The sequence below is a fragment of the Culex pipiens genome, chromosome 3, assembly GCF_016801865.2.
Source record: "Culex pipiens pallens isolate TS chromosome 3, TS_CPP_V2, whole genome shotgun sequence".
In the NCBI taxonomy this organism is placed as follows: Eukaryota; Metazoa; Arthropoda; class Insecta; order Diptera; family Culicidae; genus Culex; species Culex pipiens.
The window spans coordinates 164,148,700-164,171,216 of NC_068939.1; the positions used below are offsets into that span (position 1 = coordinate 164,148,700).

Here is a 22,517-nt window from a genome sequence, read left to right on the forward strand (position 1 = left end):
TTTTGAAGATAACCTCTCCCTTTCCAAGCAACCGTCTCAATACCATTTCAACGGTACTTCAACTTTTTCTTTCCCGCCATCAATTTGCTGCGTCCCTTCAATATCCGCCGCCGCGCGCGTCTGTCTGGCAATAAATCCTCGGATTACAAAAAAGCTCCAAATGACACACCGAGCAATAATAATTTTAGATAATGAACACCATTTCGCGCGATATTGGCCTAAAGTCTCACGAAAGAAGGGGGAAAAACAGGAAATTTCTTGGAAAACGAAAAAAAAAAAAACACACACAAGCGTGCCGAAGAAAAACCGGGAGAAAGGTTGGCCGCACTCGCTGCCGAGGTGTTGCAAAACGGATAAAAAGGTTGGGCTAAATTTCGACCCAAGATGTCTTCATTAGCGCGCATTATGATGATGATAAAAAACGACGACGACGGCGGGGACTTGAGCGCCTGCAGGATGCGCGCGAAAAGACAATGTTCCTTGGAAAAAAAAAACTGAGAGATATCGACTTCTTCCGCAGAATGAACCCTCAACGTAGCGCAATATTATTTATATTGCAAATGAAATTGCATTTTTGCAAAAATGTATACTATCAATTGGATGTAAGGGCTTACAGATATAAGCTTAACTACATTGCTAATAACTGAAAATAGAATATTTTTTTCAGTGTGGTAGAAACCTGGATAGTAAATTTGCTTACGTAAATATAAAAACGATATAAATCAAAAAGCTGTCAAACGCAAACTTATGGGAAATTGGTTGAGCTTTCCGGTAAAAATATTTACGAGACTGAAAAACCAAGTCTGTTAAATAGAAATTGCCAAAAACCACCAAAAAACTCGTTTTTTCAACATTTTTATTTTTAAAACCGCTGTATCTTCCCAAGGATTGGACATAGGACAATCAATATGGAGACTTTTATGTAAAATTGTCTGGAGAATCGATTGCCACTACCGGGTTTTAAAAATTTTGACGTTTAGACCACTTTTCAAAAAACTGTTTCAGTAAATGATTTTTGTATTTTTTTAGGAGAGACATACCATCCTGAATTTTTCGTCAGTCTTTTGGTAACATTTTAGACAACTCCCTCAAAAATTTTGAACGAAAAAAAATCGTGACCTCACCTTTAAATTTAAATTTTAGACTTAATAATCAAAAAATCTTATAGATGTGGCGTGTATATTTGTTTCAGTGTATTTTTTTCAGAAAGCCCGTCCAATTTCCTACAAGTTTGTGTTTGACCACTTTTTGATACGATGCAACGGCTTCGAGATACAGTAATTTTTAAAATTACAAAATACAAAAATATTTAAATACCTTTCGCCATTCTCAAATGTTGTTTTCGAGCACTATTGGCTTCATATACACAAAAATGGCTTATATAGGCCTGGGAAAAGTTTCATTGAAATCGGAGAGGGTCGGGTACAAAAGTACCAGAAAAATTCCTGATTTGAGCTGGAATTGCTCGAGAGGAATAAGATTTAAACTTTTTTTTTATTTCAAACTTTAGTTGAACTATTAAAATGCATTTTTTTAATCATAAAAAAAATGTTTTGGCTGTCAAATGTTCTGAAATTTAACATACAATTCAACAGCTTGACACAATTTTTGAAAATATAACAAAAATCATTAAACTACGTATTTTGAAAAAAAAAACCTGGATAATCAGTTTGTTTTGATCGGAAATATTTCATACATTTCGACAGCCATTATATTTTTTTGTGATTTCTTAAAAATTTCACAAAATCACGTATTTTTGAAAAAAATCTTTAAGTTTAGTTTTTTTTACAACTTGAGCATGAAATGATCGGGAACTTTTCAATCATGTTTCCATTGCAATATTTTTTTAGATTTAAAGAAAAATCACAAAGCTACGTATTTAAAAAAAACACAAAATTTTAGTTTTAACAATATAGGTCATTAGATAAGATAAGATAAGATAAGATAAGATCATTAGATCGAGAATTTTTCATTACATTCGAAAGTTAGATTTTTTAACAGTTAATTTTTTTCACAAAAAAATGCGTATTTTCGAAAAAAATTCGAAATTTAAGTTATTTTATTAAACGATTGAGATTTTTTTTATATGTTTTGATTGTACCAAATCTTAAGATAACTGAGCTTCAGATAATCGAGGGTTTCGAAAATATAGACTGGAGTATTTTTGAAAATATGAAAAATTTGCGATCATTTGATAACCATATTATGAAAAACCAAGATTTTAGTATTTTATTCAAAAATACGTTCTTTTTTTTAAATTCTTGGTATTAAAATATAATATTAAAATGTTTCAAAAAATCCCGCTCATTTGATACCCATACTGTAAAAAACTAAAACTTTTAGTATTATTTCGAAAATGTGTGGTATTAGGATTTTTCAGTATTTTCAAAAATGGTGTTATAACTGATAAAATGTCTGTACAACTCTCTATCATTTGATACCCATATTGTAAAAAACTAAAAGTTAAAAGAAATTGGTTGTTTAAATAAATTGTTTTATTTCATTTGAAATGTTTGAAAAAAGTCCTGTCATCAATACCAATATTGTAGCAAAAATTTTTAAATTTTTTTAAGAAGCACCTTGTTTATTTCTAATTCTTTTGAAAAATACGAAAGTGTTTTTTATGAAAAAGAAAACACTTTAGATAAAAATGTACACTTTTTTGAAAATAAGAAATATTTAAAAAAAATACTCAAAATTTTACTTTTATCAATTTGGGAATCTAATGATCGGAGTTAGATTTTTTTCACAAAAATATGTATTTTCCAAAAAAAAACTCTAAATTTAAGTTATTGCAATACAGATATCAAACGATTGCGATTTTTTTTCATATGTGTTGATACTAACAAACCTTTCGATAATCGAACTTTAGATAATCGGGGGATTGGATAATAGAGACTGGACTTTATATGAAAAAAATCCGATTACTATGAACTATGAACCAAAATCCAAACTATGAAAAACCAAAATTTTTAGTATTTTGTGCAAAAAATTTTGTTTTGTGAAAATTTTGAGCATAAAAAAATTGAAATTTTTGAAAAAAAACCTCGATCTTTTGATACCCATACTGTAAAAAACAGAAAGTTGAGTATTTTTCTCGAAAAAGCGTAGTTTTAGTATAGTATTTCAAAAATTGTGTTATAACTTATGAAATGTATGTTCAACTCTCGATCATTTGATAGCCATATTGTAAAAAACTAAAACTTTGAGTATTTTCCGAAAATACGTAGTTTTGTAAAAATTTGAAGTATTTAAGTAAATTGTGTTATTACATTTGAAATTTTGGAAAAAATCATGTCCATATTGCATTAAAACTTATTTTGAGTTTTTGTTATAGAAACAACTTTTTTATCTATAATTCTTTTGTTAAAAAAGAAAACATTTCAGAAAAATCAAAAATGTCAATCAATTTTCTCAAAGAATTTTTCAATTGGTTGTTTTGTGGTACACATTTCAAAATCTGTGCCTTATAGCTAAAAAGAACTCTAAATTTTTTTTAATCATCTATTTTATGGTTTGACCGACTCTACAAACATAAAGTGTTTAGGTAGAATGTGCTCGTTCTATTGACCAACTTTACCTAACTTTTAGTTTGAAAAAGTAAACATGCATTTCACATATTTGCTTTTTTTTAAAGAATGATTTTCGCAGTTTTGAACTGAAATGATGTCTTTCAAGAATATTGATAAAATTATATTTAATTTTAATGGTTCAACATTACTAGCGTTTGCACAGGGTGGGGTAACATAGGGCAGTTTCCCTACCATCCTCAGAAATTGGATCTAAAATTGGCCAAGGGAGTGCCCATAATCGACGAAATTTTCAAAACGCTTATATTGTTACTCTACCTTCATCGAGAATCTGGCACGCTAGTGTTAAACATTCTATTTATCAGTAGTGGGTTTAATCTGCCACCCTACAATTATTTTTCTGTTGCAATGCAATTTGAAATAAAATTATGATTTTTTTCTAAGTCAATTTTTCTGCAAAGAAGTAGGACAATACTTTCTTGAAGTTTTCTAATTGAAAATTTGTATTTAAAAGAAGGGCAACATTTCGCTAAAATAAAGGTATTGTTTCGATTTCAACAAGCTTAAAATATATTTTTTGAGTTTTGAAGATTTCCTTTAATGTTTAATGTTTTAACACTTGATGTAGTGTCCAGTTTTCAACTTACGTTCATATTATGAAATAGCTGAAATTTCAGACATATTTTGTCTACTTCTATTTTGATCCAAAAAAAACTAACGCAATTTAATAGTGGCGTGTCAAGGGTTAAGCTACCCACCAAGCGCTGTCGTCGGTGTCGAGAGGTCGTCATCTCGAGCTCGGCTCAACCCTGGAGTGTCCAATCAGCCAAAGTGCAGCGTTGTGACGACACGGTGTGGGCAATGGGGGGACAAAAATGACTTTAGAGCCGGCGGCGTCATTGATGCATCGCTTTTTTACGCGTGTAACGATCTTAACAACTTTTTTTTCTGACGCGCGCACACGTTTGCTGGTGGATGTTGCAGAAATTTCCACCTTCCGGCGGACAATCCGTGGATGACCCATAATTTAAGTGCAGTCCGCACACGTGCTTGATTCTCTGGACGTGCCATTACTTTTATTATCATTGCGTTTTGATTCGTTCATAATTTCGGAAATATGACGCGAAATTATACTATTATCGTAAAGATTGTTGCACATTTTGTTCTGCCTTGGGACTTTTTGTTGACTTCTTTACTCACTTTTGAAGAAGAAAATGTTTGAGAAATGATTAACGTCACCTAACAGACTAAACAGAGCCAAAATCAACCGGAGACTTCAATGATGGTACACGCCCAAACAAGCGACGAACTTAGCATTCGCAATGTACTACTACCCCTTTTAGGATCATTCTGCTCAAGTTAAACCCCAAAAAATCTCCAGCTTTTCCCCGTACAAGGTAAACGGAAGAAAAATCCCGTTATTCGCTTAATGCTGAATGTGAAACCCGACAAAAAAAAGGCGACTTGGTGTGCATCAACACCAACAATGAGTATGTCGCGGGATGTTTTGCGGGATGATGCTGTGTGCCTTCGGGGGAGAGGGCAGAACGCGTGTGTGTGTGTGCCGGAAAACGCCCCTCAAAATTTGGCACAGATGCAGATTAACGAAAGTGATGCGATTTTTGAGGAGATTTGGGGTGGTTCTTCGAATTTTTATTAAACACGTAAAACTTTATTTGTTTTTTGATAAATAATCTTAGCAAAACAATAAAACTACAATATTTTAAATCAAAATGGAAAACTTTAAACTTCAAGAACCACCCTGGGATGGGCGTCCGGTTGAAATTTATCTCGAAGGTGTGACTGCAATTATGCGGGTTTCGTCCCGCAAAAATAACGCACCTGGGCAGTAAATCACACATTTGACCCAACTGGCGCTGGGAAAGATTAAGTTAGTGGGCAAGGCAATTTAAATTATTTTATTGTAGAAAGCACATAACTCGCTTACTTTGAAGGTTTTTTTCCTTGTTCAGGACAAAGCAACACAAAAAAAAACGAAATATTAAAATATGAATTAATTATTGTTCTGGTAAATCAATTTAGACAATTTTTAATATTTTTTCAGGTTATAGAAAGTTGAAAAGAAATCTGCAAATTGCAAATCACTTTTGCTAATGGCACACAAACTCGATGAGGCCAATGAGAGTTTAAGTTAAAGATTTTAATCTCTCATAACCCTTTAAAATTTCCTCTGAACGTCAACTTAATAATCATTGTTCAGAATTGAAATGCACTGTATTTTACTTTTCAACATCACTTTTGAACATTAAAAAAATAAGAGTTTTTTTTTTATTAATTTGCAGTCTGAAATTGTGATAATTTGGGTATTTTGCGTCAAAGAAACTTTTATGTCAAATTCGAGGCCTTATCTGAAAAAAAAAATATTTTTTTCGAAAAAAAATACAATGTTATACAATTTTTTGTCATTATTCAAAAATATTTTTTTGCAAGTCAAATGATTTTTTTTTCGTTATTAGACGGGAAATAAACTGTAACAAATTATTAAAATTCGTGATTTTTGTACTTTGTGTAGAGATGTTAAGGTTACTTTTTGCGTTTATTTTTGTCGCGTCGTTTGTGTCTGTCGACGACCAATTTTTTTTTCTAAAATCGACCTTGAATTCGCGATCAAGAACTGAAATTACTCCTTAGGACAAAATTTTAAGCAAATCAATGAGGGGTTAGTGCATCTGCTGCGTGAGTTTAAAAATTTTGAAAATTGAGCTTTAAAGTTGATTGTTGCAATTCCGCCGTGAATCTTCTTACTTTTCCTATCATTTTCGAACGGTGAAACAGCCTACTTTTCTCTACCGAAAATAACAGATTCGAATAGATACACATTTCAAAACAAATGCTGCAAAAGTTCTACTTTTCAGCACTGAAATGGATACTGAAAAGTTGAACTTTTAAGCACTTGTTTTGAAAAGTAATGCTTTCCAATATTGTTTTGATTTAAACAGTAGAGTGACCAGTGTTGCAAAAGAGTGATAGAAATGCTGTCAATAGATTATCTCTGCACCAAAAATATCCGAGAGTATAGCGGCCGTCACTATAGCTTGTGAGATCTCTTCTTGTGTCTTGTGATTCCCAGCGATGTCATTCTCTCTCTATCACTCCTCCCCTTTTCCTCAACTATGCACTCTCACCGCTGAGTCTCTCAATCTCTCCGAAAACTGCAATGAGAGAACGCGAGATGGCGATTAGGAGCCGACCACGCATGACGTCCCGTTAAACTGCGTTTGCGAAATTGGTTTTGTGGCGGCTTTTGTGGTTAAACGCTGTTGCGGTAGGATAATCGTGGAAGCAGGAATGAGAGAGAAAAGGAAAATGTCAATCGCGTGTGGGTAAACACGAAAACGTGTTCGGCTATGTTCGGCGCTGAGAGTTTCAAAGAGGAGAGAAAATCAGTTGTATTTGAGGCGTGAATATTCAGGCGGGATATTTGTAGTTGCTGAGAGCTGATATTTTGATATTTTAACAACCCTGAGAGTGACTAAATACATGACTTATAATCCCATTCTTAGGGTGTTTTGCGTTTTTCGTTATCGTCAGGACGATAACAATAATCTATCGTTACCGTTATTCGGATAATTCTATCGGCGATAATCTCTTTTTTTTACCTAATCCATCAATATGACGTTAAATTTTCAATGCATTTCCTTGGAATTTATTTTTTGATAATGGAGGAAGTTTCAAAGCATAAATACAAAAAAAGATCACAAAATACCGTATTTTTATATTGAAATACTAAAATTTTCAGAAAATACTGCATTTTCTCTAAATCATTATAATTTCTGTATATCGCAATATGGGTATCAAACGCTTCGAAATTTTTCATGCATTTTAACTGTTTTAGAGATTTTTGAATGAAATACTAAAATTTTCACAAAATTCCGTATTTTCTCGAAAATACTCAAATTTTTATAAATCGCAATAAAGGTGTCAACAATTCGAAATTTTACGTGCAATAGTAGTAGTTTAGTACGTGCATATTTTCTCTGTTTTAGAGTTGTTTGAGTATTTCGTTTAAAAAACTCTAAAACAAAGAAAAGGCAGGCAAAATTTTGCTTCGTTTGATACCCATATTGCGAATTATAGAAATTTGAGTGTTTTCGAGAAAATACAGTATATTGTGAAAATTTAATATTTCATTCAAAAATCTCTAAAACTCTCAATGACGCATGCAAAATTTCTAATTTCATACTACGAATTACAGGAATTTGAGTGTTTTTGGAAAATACGGTATCTTTTGAAAATTTAAGTATTTCATTCGAAAAGATTTAAAACAGTGAAGATGCATGCCAAATTTCGAATCGTTTGATACCCAGATTGCGAATTATAAAAATTTGAGTGTTTTCGGAAAATACGGTATCTTTTGAAAATTTGAGTATTTCATTCAAAAAACTCTAAAACAGTAAAAATGCCTGCAAAACTTGGAATCGTTTGATACCCATATTGTGAATTATAAAAATTTGAGTTTTTCGAGAAAATACGGCATTTTTTTTTTAAATTTGAGTATTTCATTGAAAAAAACTTAAAAACATTAAAAATGTCTTCATATTTTTGAACCGTTTGATATCCAAACTGCGAATTATAGACATTTGAGTGTTTCGAGAAAATACGGTATTTTTTGAAAATTTAAGTATTTCATTCGAAAATCTTCAAAACAGTGAAGATGCATGCCAAATTTTGAATCGTTTGATACCCAGATTACGATTTATAAAAATTTGAGTGTTTTCGGAAAATACGGTATATTTTGAAAATTTGAGTGTTTCATTCAAAAAACTGTTAAAAATGCCTGCAAAAATTAGAATCTTTTGGTACTGCGAATTATAAAAATTTGATACGGTATTTTTTAAAAAGTTTAGTATTTCATACATTTTTTAAAACACGGTGAAAATGCAAGCATAATTTTTAATAATTTGATTTTTAAAATTTGATTATTTTCGAGAAATTACGGTATTTTGTGATTGTTTTTAGTAGTTATACTTTGGAACTTACCATATTATCAAAAAATATTTTCTAAGAGTAAGCTTGAAAATTCAACATAATTCTACATCATTTAGGCAATTTTAGAAATATATTAAATATAAGCTATTGCTCGTTATAGCTGAGCAGTTCTCTACGGAATCGGTCTTTTTTTAGAATTTTAATTTTTGTATTTTTTAATACGGCTGAAACTTTTTTGGTGCCTTCGGTATGCCCAAAGAAGCCATTTTGCATAATTATTTCGTTCATATAATTTTCCATACAAATTTGGCAGCTGTCCATACAGAAATGATGCATGAAAATTCAAAAATCTGTATCTTTTGAAGGAATTTTTTGATCGATTTGGTGTTTTCGGCAAAGTTGTAGGTATGGATATGGCCTACACTGAAAAAATATGATACATGGTAAAAAAAATTTGGTGATTTTTTATTGCACTTTTTGTCACTAAAACTAGATTTGCAAAAAAAAAACTATTTCTATTTTTTTATTTTTTGGAGGACATCAAATGCCAACTTTTCCGAAATTTCCAGAATGGGCAAAAAATCTTTGACCGAGTTATGATTTTATGAATCCATATAGATTTTTTCAAAAAATCTAAATATTGGTCGCAAAATTTTTTCAACTTCATTTTTCGATGTTAAATCGAATTTGCAATCAAAAAGTACTTCAGTGAATTTTTGATAAAGTGCACGGTTTTCAAGTTATAGCCAATTTCGGGTAACTTTTTTGAAAATAGTCGCAGTTTTTCATTTTCTAGAATTAGTGCCCATGTTTGCCCACCTTTGACTAACATTTCAAACGGGCCAAACATTCAATATTACTTCCTTTTGAAATGTTAGTCTTGATTTTAAATTTTTGAAAATATTTTTTTTCGAAGAGATCGGAAAATTTCACGAATGTTTCATATTTTAACATTGTAAGTCGGACCATTAGTTGCTGAGATATTGACATTAGAAAATGGTGCGTTGTTAGGGTGAGACTTAGAAAACATCAATTTTCCTGTTTTTTATCCTTTGCATGGCAATATCTCAGCAACTAAGGGTCGTATCAACAAAGTTCAAAAAAGCAAAATATAGAGAATTTTCTCAGCTTTTCAAAAATATTTTTTTTTTCAAAGGTGGGCAAACATGGGCACTAATTCTAAAAAATGAAAAACTGCGACTTTTTTCAAAAAAGTTACCCGAAATTGGCTATAACTTGAAAACGGTGCAGCTAATCAAAAATTCCCTAGAGTACTTTTTGATTGCAAATTCGATTTTACATCGAAAAATGAAGTTGAAAAATTTTTGCGACCAATGTTTCGATTTTTTGAAAAAATCTGTATTGATTCAAAAAATCATAACTCGGTCAAAGATTTTTTGCCCATTCTGGAAATTTCTGAAAAGTTGACATTTGATGTTCTCTAAAACATATAAAAAAAAAAAAAATAAAAATAGAGTTTTTTTGCAAATCAAGTTTTAGTGACAAAAAGTTAATTAAAAAATCACCAATTTTTTTTTATCGTGTATCATTTTTTTTTTCAGTGTAGTCCATATCCATACCTACAACTTTGCCGAAGACACCAAATCGATCAAAAAATTCCTTCAAAAGATACAGATTTTTGAATTTTCACATATCATTATTGTATGGACAGCTGCCAAATTTGTATGGAAAATTATATGGACAAACTGATGATGCAAAATGGCTTCTTTGGGCATACCGAAGGCACCAAAGAAGTTTAAGCCGGATTAAAAAATACAAAAAAATCGAATGACCGAAATCTCAGAGAATTGCTCAGCTGATAGAATTTTCGGAATAACGATAACGAAACCAGGAACTTTGCTGTCTTCATAAGAGTTGTTACAAATGGGAAGGGGCAAAATTTGGCTTGATTGAAAATTTGCGTGGTCGAGGATTAGGGTGATTTTTAAAGACTTCTTTTGCACATGTTTTTTTGGGAATTTTTCGTTTGCTTAAAAGTTGTTGGGCTTGTTAATCCAAGCAACTTTGTCGAAGACACCAACATTTTATCTCGCATCTAAGCCTTCTTTTAACAATATTTAGAAAAAAAAGCATTTGAGCATGCCCTCAATAATCAGATTTTTGAATTTAGGATTTCATGGTTATGTTTTAGTGAAAAGTGGTGGCGGAGATACTCTAGAAAAACACACATATTTTCGTTTTTAACATGTCAATTTAGATTTATGGGTCAAAAGTTACAGCCATTTTAAGGTTTAAAAAAAATGCAATTTTGAAACTCAAATATCTCGAAAAAGCGCAAACAAAATTTGTTGCGCAAGTTTGCATTCGAAACTAAGATACCTCGAGCTTGAAGAAAAATACACCTGGGATTTTTCAGGGTTTGTAGTGATCTTCCCTGCAATGTTAGAATTACAAAACCAACATCATAATTTTCAAATATGTTAAAAAAATCTCTTCACATTTGCAACAATTTTTTTGCTGTTTTTTTTTGTTTTTCAAAAAATGTTTCAGGGGCATTTTTTAAATCATTTTTCAAACAATATTTTGAAAGATTTTTCGACAGTACTCAAAAGCGATAAATAAAAATAAATTGTTCAGATCTTGACTTACCACAAGTCCTTTTCTAAGATGATGAGAATTTTGCATGCACAGATTTCCACCCCAATCATCTAACGCGCACCCACAAACCATAAACGGTGCACCGCTCACAAATTCCTCGTCCTCGTTGTTTTTCCAAGCTGGTCGAGGCAATTTGTCACTGCGTCGGCCAATCGGCCAATTGCTCAAAGCATCAGTGTGTGGGCTGTTTTTCCCTCCTCCCATATGCGGTTCTCAAGCTCCCTCTAGGGACAAGTTTGGCGTCTATCAAATCATAGAAATCAATCAACTAGCCAATAAATTTCCTAACGCTACCACCAATCTCAACCTCCCCCCAACCTCAAAAGGGGGTGGGTGGGGAGGAAAATAGCTCTCTGGGAGACATAAATCAACTGCCATAAAGACACGTGCGTATGTCTGTGTGTACTTGTATGCTAATCAAACATCGTTTCCCATTTGCAAAAAAAAAAATGAAAGAGAAAAAAAGAGTTGGATAATGTTACACACGCTGCAATCAAGCAGCTCTCCGCGAAGGAAGAACCTTGGGAAACCTTGGAAGTCGGGAATGTCGAACATGGAGTCGTCGTCGTCGTTCAAGCCATGCATCGCGGGTAGTGTACCTTATCTCGAGAGGAACGCGTTCCGCGTGTCCTCGCGGGGCAACATTTTGCTCAAAGTCGAGTTTGGGCGCGGAAAACAAAATCCAAGCAAATGTTTTGTACTTCTTGTCCTGATCTACACAAACTCAACCCGGCACACAACCGCTCTCTCCTTCCACCACGCGGCTGGATTTCAGTTATAAATTTTATTTTATCATCTTTGTTCTGTCATTTATGCTGTCAGTATGAAAATATGCAATTTATCAGTTTAATTGTCAATATTTGATTCCCTTGGTTCGTGTTTTTCGCGGAGCGCGCGACGACGACGACGACGACGATCTTTGGGTCTGGGGACCAGAGCCCAGAGATATCGGAATCGGTTCGTCCGGTCCGGCTGCTCTTGGTGAAGTTGTGGGTATTTCAATGAAAGTCGAAATGAAGACCGTTTGCTGGTGGCGGTAGCAGTACTGGCGATGGAAGAGTATGGGATTTTACCTTTGGATATTTTGAAAATACACTAAATTCAACCTTGAAAGTAGTAAACAATATACGGAGTTTCATTGCAAACAAAAAAAAAAAAAAAAACAAACTAAATAAGCTGACTTAGAATTGGTGGAATGAAAATAAATCCTTTTGAATCTACTAAAATATTAGTGAATTTTACCATTTTTTTTCTTCAAAAGTTGGTTGGTTTAAACGAAAAATTAGTTGGAATAAATAAAAACTGCAGCAAAAGGAAAATTATGGTTATTTTGCGAGCAAAATTAAAATTTTGCGAATGATTAGCTAAACAACTTTTGGAAAAGTTCGAAAATTAGTTGAACTTACCTAAACAACGTCTAGAAATCATAAAATAGCACGCAGCGAGCTAGAAAATTAGTAAAATCTACATTTTTAAGCTAGATTTACTTGTTTTTTTGAAAAAATAGAACTGTTTAAATCCAGCATTTTTTTATGAGATTGTTAGATTTTTAAAATATACGCTGAAAATGTTTTTTTTTCTGCTAATTTTTTGCACTTATTTAAAATATGCGTTTTAAACATTTTTCAACCAAAGATATTTGATGCTTGAAAATAATAATAATAATCGATAAACTAATTTGTGATTTTTGAATAATATTGAAAATATGGTCTTACTATTTTTAGTTATTATTTGTGAAATTATATTTGCAACCGAAAATATTTCTAAATTATTTTTATTTAAAAAAAGTAACCCCTGAAGTTCTAAGAATTTTTAAGCTTAAATTTAGTAAAGAAACAGTTTTCTTTAAATTAAAAATATTTGATGGAGGATGAGTTCTCCTGCGAATAATATACCTAAAAAGTTGATAGAATTTCATCCTATTTTCTTTTGAGATTTTGTTCGTCGAACTGTGGTCATTGCCTCTATATTTCAAAATGTTGATGCTTCTGTGCATTCTTGTTCTAACTGGACGCGATTCCCGGCAAGCTTTCGCCAAAGACTGAGAATTGTTTCAAAAACTCAGGAAACAAGATTTTTTGTAACATTTTCATTGTTTGAGTTAAAATCATTAATTGAAACAGCGCAAAGCATTGTAAACAAAAAAAAAAAATAAACACAAAACTCATAAAAATCTTTGGATATTAAAATAATTATTTGGAAAAAAAATTTAAATTGTTTTCTGAAAAGATCCTTGAGCAATTCTCCACAAAATCGTTTTTTTTTTAGAATTTTAATTTTTGTATTTTTTAATCCGACTGAAACTTTTTCGGTGCCTTCGGTATGCCCAAAGAAGCCATTTTGCATCATTAGTTTGTCCATATAATTTTCCATACAAATTTGGCAGCTACAAAAAATGGATACGGACTACTTTGAAAAAAAAATCTCACGGGGTAAAAATTTTTTTGGTGATTTTTAAATTATCTTGTTTTAAATAAAACTTGATTTGCAAAAAAAGAATCACAATTTTTATTTTTTTTAATTTTTTTTTTATTTTTTGATATCGTCGCCATCGTGCTAACTTGTCGTACGTGCATTTTGGGCCAAATTGAGTTAAGAACGCCATGTTGTGCAGCTCACAATGCCTCACCTTTTGACCTTCACAGATCCCCAAAATTCGATTTCAATCCTGAGATATTCAACAAAAACCGAAAAAACTCCGTGCATTTTTGTCACTTTACATATGGAAGTAGTTTCAATCTTGTCGTGCTATCTTGTCACTCCATGAAAATTGATGCAAGTGCGACAAAAGGCCAAAGGGATTTCAGGCCAGGAAAGTCAGGATGCGTTTGTCGCACGTACAAGCTAGACTACCGTAAACATTTGTAATTATAACTCGGGACTCCAGCAACCAACTTCAACCAAACTTTGGGACAATGCACAGAATGGTGAGCCAAACAAAACGTGTTTGTTATTGTTTACATTGCGTGCTCTCGTTTTTGAATATTCAAGGTCAAACATTAAAACGCGTTTTTCTCGGAACGTCAAAATGGCGGGTGCGACAAGATAGCACGACGACGTCGATATGTTTTAGGGGACATCAAATGCCAACTTTTTCGAAATTTATAGGTTGTGCAAAAAATCTTTGAACGACTTATGATTTTTTTTTAATTAATATTGATTTTTTCAAAAAATGGAAATATTGGTCGCAAAATTTTTTCGACTTCATTTTTTAATGTAAAATCTAATTTGCAATCAAAAAGAACTTTAGAGCAATTCCATGCCAAATAGGGAATCGGTTGTACCTGACCCTCTCCGATTTCAATGAAACTTTGTAGACATGTTATCCTACGCTTATATAAGCCATTTTTTGTATATGGAGCTAGTTCCACACGATAATGACATTTGAGAAGGGTGTAAGTGTTTTAAATATTTTTGTAATTCGGAATATAAATATTTCTGTATCTCGAAGCCGTTGCATCGTATGAAAAAGTGGTCAAAGACAAACTTGTAGGAAATTTGACGGGCTTTTCGATAAAAATACACTGAAAGAAAAAAACACTCAACTTTTATGAGATTTTTTGATTTTTAAGTTAAAAAGTCAAATTTGAGGGGGAGCCCACGATTTTTTTTCGTTCAAAATTTTTGTGAAGATAGCCTAAGATGTTACAAAAAGACTCACGAAAAATGCAGGATGGAGCATCTCTCCTAAAAAAAATACAAAAATCATTTACTGAAACTGGTTTTTTGAAAAGTGCTCTAAACGTCAAAATTTTCAAAAACCAAATACGGGAATCGATTCTCCAGACAATTTTACATAAAAGTCTCCATATTGACTACTATCCTAAGTCCAATCCTTGTGAAATTACAGCGACTTTAAAAATAAAAATGTTGAAAAAATAGGTTTTTTGATGGTTTTTGGCAATTTCTATACGATAGACTTGATTTTTCAGTCTCGTAAATATTTTTACCGGAAAGCTCGTCCAATTTCCCATAAGTTTGTCTTTGACCACATTTCAATTGGTTGTATGAGCTTACAGATATAAGCTAATTACATTGCTCATTACTGAAAACATCATATTTTTCAGTGTAGTATAGTAACCTGGATAGTAAATTAGCTTATATCTGTAAGCCCATACATCCAATTGAATTGTGGTCAAAAACAAACTTATGGGAAATTGGACGAGCTTTCCGGTAAAAATATTTACGAGGATGAAAAATCAAGTCTATCGTATAGAAAATGCCAAAAACCATCAAAAAACCTATTTTTTCAACATTTTTATTTTTAAAGTCGCTGTAACTTCACAAGGATTGGACTTAGGATAGTAGTCAATATGGAGACTTTTATGTAAAATTGTCTGGAGAATCGATTCCCGTATTTGGTTTTTGAAAATTTTGAAGTTTAGAGCACTTTTCAAAAACACAGTTTCAGTAAATGATTTTGGTATTTTTTTAGGAGAGATGCTCCATCCTGCATTTTTCGTGAGTCTTTTTGTAACATCTTAGGCTATCTTCACAAAAATTTTGAACGAAAAGAAATCGTGGGCTCACCCTCAAATTTGACTTTTAAACTTAAAAATCAAAAAATCTCATAAAAGTTGAGTGTTTTTTTTTTCTTTCAGTGTATTTTTATTGAAAAGCCCTTCAAATTTCCTACAAGTTTGTCTTTGACCACTTTTTGATACGATGCAACGGCTTCGAGGTACAGCAATATTTATATTTCGAATTACAAAAATATTTAAAACACTTACGCCCTTCTCAAATGTCATTATCGTGTGGAACTGGCTCCATATACATAAAAATGGCTTATATAAGCGTAGGATATCATGTCTACAAAGTTTCATTGAAATCGGAGAGGGTCGAGAAAAAAGTATCTGAAAAATTCCTGTTTTGGGCTGGAATTGCTCTTTAGTGAAATTTTTATAAGAGGCACCGTTTTCAAGTTCAGGCCATTTTTGGAAAACTTTTTTGAAAATAGTCGCAGTTTTTCATTTTTTTTAATTAGGGCACATGTTTGCCCAATTTTGAAAAAAATATTTTTTTGAGATTCTCTATATTTTGCTTTTTAGAACTTTGTTGATACGATCCTTAGTTGCTGAGATATTACCATGCAAAAGTTTAAAACATGAAAATTGATGTTTTCCAAGACTCACCCAAATCTCGGGTGAGTGTTCAAAAAGCCGTAAGAGCCACCGTGACCTCCGACACTAATATTCGTATTTCTCCAAAAAATTTTCATTTATTTCGATTTTGGGGCACTTGCAAGACGTGTAGATGAACAATCTTAAGCATTTTTGAAATTGGTTTTCCATAAGTAGGCCGAATACCGAGGCAAAAAAGGCTTTGTTTACCATTGGCTCTTACGGCTTTTTGAAAACTAATCCGAGAAATAACCCACCATTTTGTAACGTCGATATCTCAGCAACTAATGGTCCGATTGACAATGAGCAATTCTCTACCAAAACCGGAAATGAATTTTATTTGTATTTTTTGATTTGGCTCAAGCTTTGTGGGGCCTTCCCTATGACCAAATATGCAATTTTGTGTCATTGGTTCACCCATACAAGTCTCCATACAATTTTGGCAGCTGTCCATACAAAAATGGTATGTAAATATTCAAACGGCTGTAACTTTCGAGTGAATTTTCTGATCAATTTGGTGTCTTCGGCAAAGTTGTAGGTATTGTTGAGGACTTTTGAGAAAAAATAGGTACACGGAAAAAAAATTGCAGATTTTTTTATCAACTGTTTTTCACTAAAACTCAATTTCCCAAAATACGTATTTTTTTGATTTTCGAGATTTTTTGATATGTTTTAGAGGACAAAAATCCGCAACTTTTGAGCCATAGAGAAACATGGTCAAAAAATCTGCCGCCGAGTTATGAATTTTTGAAAAAATAGTGATTTTTGGAAAAAACTTGTGTTTGCATAACAAAAACAAGTTTGACATTACTTTTTAATGCAAAATTGAATTTGCAATCGAAAAGTACTTTACAGATTTTTTGATAAAGGGCTCCGTTTTCAAGGTATAGCCACTGAAAGTTTGATTTTAGCGAAATATTTGCAGTTTTTCAATTTTTAAAAATAGTGACCATTTCTAAAAATATTTATTTTGAGAGGTTCAGAAAATTTGCAATAAAATTGTCTAAGAGACATTGAAGATTGGACCTCTGGTTGCTGAAATACAGCGGCTTAAAGAAAAAGAAACACGAAAATTGAAGTTTTTTAAGTCTAAAAATATAAATTACAAAAACCACCTCTTTAAGCTCTAAGCTTGTTAATGAAATGCAATTTTCAATAAAAGCAATATAGCAATATACTGCCCACCATTCAAAAAATGGCTAATATCCACTTTTGGCAAAAACGATATATTAGCACCAGGTGGTAGAGGATGTTCCAACGCATCTTCTGGAACTTGAATTTCACTGAAATAGTGTTTAGACTTGGCTGCCGATGCGAAAAACCAAACGGCTAATATGCCACTCTTATGGGAAATTGCCTTGACGGAGGTTTAGTGACAAACACCAAAACGCGATTTTCTCGGAATACTTGATTTGGCATAATAGCCGAATTTTCAATTATGGGCAGTATAGTCCACCCTGCTAAGTGAACCCGTCTTCCTCACTCCCGAAGACCTTGTCAATGACTGCGTTGCGTTGCGGCCTTCGTTGGTGCCCACTCCGACCGGCAGCAGCCGCAGCTCCGATCGGTATGAATTTGTTGCTTAAACTATCTTTATTTTTGATTTTTATTTATTCGTGTAATAAATTAATAAATTTGAAGGTTTTTACTGGCTGGTCCGCTCCGCTTGCAGGGCCCCAGTTGCCCAGAACGTGGCGAGAAAGATTAGCACCAACTGATTTCGTCGTCACTTTTGGTTCTCTCGCTCTCTCGAAGGTAGGCAGGTAGGTTGGTAGGGACACCCGGGTGTGTCACTTGGACCGAGGGCTTGGGAGTCGTAACTTAAACGGATCGCAACAGCAACAACAACAGCAAACTGCAGATAATGAAGATACTTTGGATGAAATTACACGCAATGATTGTCCACGCGAGGCCACTGACTGAGAGTGGCCGGGCCCGGGAGAAGGTCGTGGGATTTCGAGCAAAGTCTCGCTGGTGGGTAGGATAAGTCACCACGACGCGGCGGACCTTATCGTTGGACGTCCGTCGTTGGGGAATGTACTGGATGTGGTCGTTGGTGTGTTGTTCCGTTCGGTTCGATATGTTCAGGGGAAAAATGCACGATTGCGATCGACAGGGCCGCGCAAATGGACACTTGGGACAGAACACCACTAAGATTTCTCAGAGGAAAGATGAGCTGTTCTATGAGAAGATGATCTTTTTTGGGTTATATTTTGTAAATCTTTGGAAAAACTCAAAACGACATCCTTTAAAATTTTTTAAAATTGTCGTCTTGATACAATTCCTCGAGCATTCTCTGCGACAGATTTTTAAAATTAGATCGGATCTCTACTCTCTGCAAAATATCGATAAAATGTTAGCTCAAAAAATCCATTCCAATAGTTTTGGGAAGGAATTCGAGCTTGCTAGTGGTGAGGGAGAGATCGCAGTAGTCGGTGTGTTCGGAAGTGAATTTTTTTCGCTGCGTCGCGTTTTTTTAACTTTCAATTGATTAGAGATATTTTTGAGGAAAATCTTTTAAAATTTGTGTGTTTTAGTTGAATTCGTGATTTCACTTCCAACGATATTAAAAATTTTAATTTTTAGTGCCCAAAAAGTCAAAAGAAGAGACTGTGGGAAATTTGTGTGAATTTGCGATCTTTTCGTGTTGGTATTGTTGCTGCCATCATTATCGTGATCATTGGAAGTTCGGGAAAAAAAACATTTCGGTGTTGTTGAAATATAGGTGTTTAATGTTATTGAAGACCATGGCGCTGGTTAAGCTGCTTGAAGGATTTCCAGCGACGAACAACCTTTCAGCTGGACATCAGAACCCCGGTGAGAAAGTTTCATTTAGAAACATGTCATACAACAACATGGCAACCATGGCAACAAAGCTTTTTTCCTTATTTCAGTTTATGTCAATGTTATGTTTTCCATGGCATGCTTGACTTTTTGACCCACACAATTTATGGGTAGATTTTCAATTTTAAATTGAACTGTTCCTGATTTTTCTTATATATTTGGACAGTAAAAATCCATATAAAGAAAAGTGGTAGATTATGGAAAATATATTGTTTTATTAATACATTTTAAATAAAAATTCTGATACATTTTTCGTTAAGAGAAAACCAACTTTTCCTGCAATTTTTGTGTTTCATGATTTTTATATGTTCAAAACGTTAGTTTAGTTTCATATCTTTATCAGTTAAAAAGCCAGCAGAGAGGACGTTAATTGTTTTGTTAGCTGATATATAATTCTACGTGACGAGTTCCATATTTTTTCTTAGAAAATTATGAATGGCTTCTACTTATTTATAATATATTGATCCTTGCACTGTAACTTGGATTTGGCCCGCACTATTCTCTCGCACTTTTGACAACAAGAATTGGAAAAACTAGGCAACCAGTAGTTGTTTATTTACATTTCCAGTCGCAGTTTCCACCAAACTGGACACCTCACACTTTAAAATTGCGATTGACAGCTGAAAAAACGAGCAACATCGGCTCGCTTTGATCATTTTTTTTGGAAATTCAGAATTTCCCAAGGTAGTTTGACAAGTCGCAATAGTGCGATCGGTAGCAATAATTTAGTGCGAAATCCAAGTTAGTGGGAATTGCGCAATATTCTTCTTTTTTTTTTCTTGAAAATAACATTCATTTAACACATTTACATACATTTAACATTGATTAATGTTAAACATTTACTTCAGCGCTGCTCCTAGCCTCATGAATGTTTTTTTAGTTACATTTTAAATTTACTAAGTTTTAGTTTGACTTCAATACTTTTAGCTTATAAATAGTTTAGCAAGCATACGGCATTTTGAAAAAATATTCTCTGGTTGCTGAACTCCCTTAAATTTTGTAAATTTTGAATCCACTGCCGTTTTACGGCGATATGATGTATACGCCATTTTGGACATTTTCAATTTTATTGTACAGTCTGATAAAGAATCTTAAAAGCTACCTCCTGACGAAAGAATTTTTCAAAAAACTGCTCTGGGGCCCATTTTATTAAGCAAACAAACAATGATGTATACGCCAATTTTACTCATCATGATGTATGTATACATTGAGAATTGATAGAAGTCAAATTCAATACTGTTTGCAGGGTTGTTAAAATATCAAAATATCAGCTCTCAGCAACTACAATTATCCCGCCTGAATATTCATGCCTCAAATACAACTGCTCTTCTCTCTTCATTGAAACTCTCAGCGCCGAACATAGCCGAACACGTTTTCGTGCTTGCCCACTCGCGATTGACATTTTCCTTTTCTCTCTCATTCCCGCTTCCACGATCATGCTACCGCAACAGCGTTTAACCACAAAAGCCGCCACAAAACCAATTTCGCAAACGCAGTTTGACGGGTTGAGAGTTAAAGCTTCGAAACAACTTGTTTGCTTATATGTAATTTGATTCCATTTACTGTATATACACTTTTTTTATTATATTCATTATATTTATTATATTTTTTTAATTTATTATATTCATTTTATTTATCATTGCTTTTATATTTATTATAGTTATCTTATTTACTATATTTATTATATAAAATTCAAACGCCTTACAACCCCAAAAAATAATACTAACCCCTCTCAAAAAATAACATCCCAGGGCCTACATATGTTTTATGGACTGGACGAGGGAGTCGTGGATCGCCTGGCCCAAGTCACATGAGCTTCATTGTCTTTTTAATCATATCATAAGACATTATTGGAATGTTACTGATAATCTTTTGAGGTTCTTAAGATATAAGTCGGTTACTAACCAAACCGTCTCAGTTGAAACATACTGTGGTCATGGCCAAGTCCTGCCAAGACGGAGGTACTAATACATGCATACATACATACAAATTGTAGCTTGCTAGTGGTGCTAACAGAGATATTCTTGAAAATAACGTTAACTCCTGGATCCTCCTTTTGAAAGTTTTGGATAGATTTTCGTCATTGCGTTCAAGTACGTCTACCTATTATCGGTAAGATCAGTGCGCTAGTGACGAATGAAGTTTTGGATTAAGGTCAGTCAACAATCCGTCCATTCTGCTACACCAAAGAAGCAAAAGCTGCATTTCTTTGTGAGAATGGGTTACATTTTCTTTCGCCATTTTTCGATGCCCGACCGCCACCACCATCGAATTTCTCGACGAGATATTTAAATAATTGAAAGAATAATGGTCCACCGCCAGCCAGCCGGCCGCGGATTGACGGACAACGGCTTACCGCGCCGGCTGTCTTGGGAAGAGAAAAGACGACGAATGCTTGATAAATCTGATAAAGGCGAGCGACGACGACGTCAACAGGGAAATGCAAAAACGGGGACCTTATTTTCGGGGTCCTTTGCAGAATGGCCGTTGTCCAATTAAAAAACGTAACGTCGGTCGGCCGATCGTCGTCGTTTTGTGGTGATCGGTTTTTGAGAGGGTATTTTTTTTCTTTCATTCCTTCGAGGTTTCATCCAATTATTTGCATTTCAATTTTGACCTGCGAAATCAGTTGGTCTGGATCAGGGATTTTTTTTTTCGGGGACGTTTTTGGTGCATTGTGGGATTATTTGAAGTCATTCAAAAAACGTTTCAAGCCAATCCTTAGAGAAAGTACTCCACTCAAGGAGGTCACCCCACCAACATGACTCTACCTCCCAAACAACTCAAACAGTTTCGAGGGTCACCGAGTTGTGTTGTGTTATGTAAGACGCGAACGCGCCCCCGAGCAGTGTTTCAATCAATCAAATCCTCTTGTCCAGCGTTGCCAGAAGTGTTATGTGTGTGTTGCTGCTGCTCCTAAAGGTTGAGAGTCACGTCACAACATTGGCGAGCCGAGAAGTGGTCATGTCTATGGAACTCTCTATGAGACAAGAGCCGTCGAAAAATGCCACTTTGGAACTTTGAAACACCAAAGCAGTTTTAGTTAAAAAAAAACATTGTTCAAAACATAAAAAATATAAAATTTGAAAAAATCAAACTTCCACCACGCAACGGTGCTCAGCCATCCCCTTCGATCACTGACAATGCGGACCATGCCGCTAGGCAAAAATCAAAACACTTGGCACCAGTGCGGCTGTCTTAATTGATCGGCAGCGCCAGGCCTAATTGACTTCCGACACGGGGCCGCTGCTTTTGGCTAAGGAGCCATTGAAGTGAGTTGACCGCGATAGCCCTCCCTCCACCAGGGGAATGTCGTCCCGATGCGATGTTTAGAAACAAAAGTGAAAGTTTTTTGGTTATTTTTTTTGGTTGCATGGGTTTGGGTTAAAAAAATCATTTTTGAGTTAAAATGAATATTTTTGAAAAAATAAGCATTTGATTAATTTATTTTTCG

At 33.8% G+C, this 22,517-nt stretch overlaps 1 protein-coding gene across 1 annotated transcript in view; it reads left to right on the top strand.

The window, feature by feature from the left end:
• The window catches only part of LOC120420464 (tetratricopeptide repeat protein 28), a 380,312-nt gene that overhangs the window by 67,582 nt on the left and 290,213 nt on the right, over positions 1–22,517 (top strand). The window lies entirely within an intron of this gene.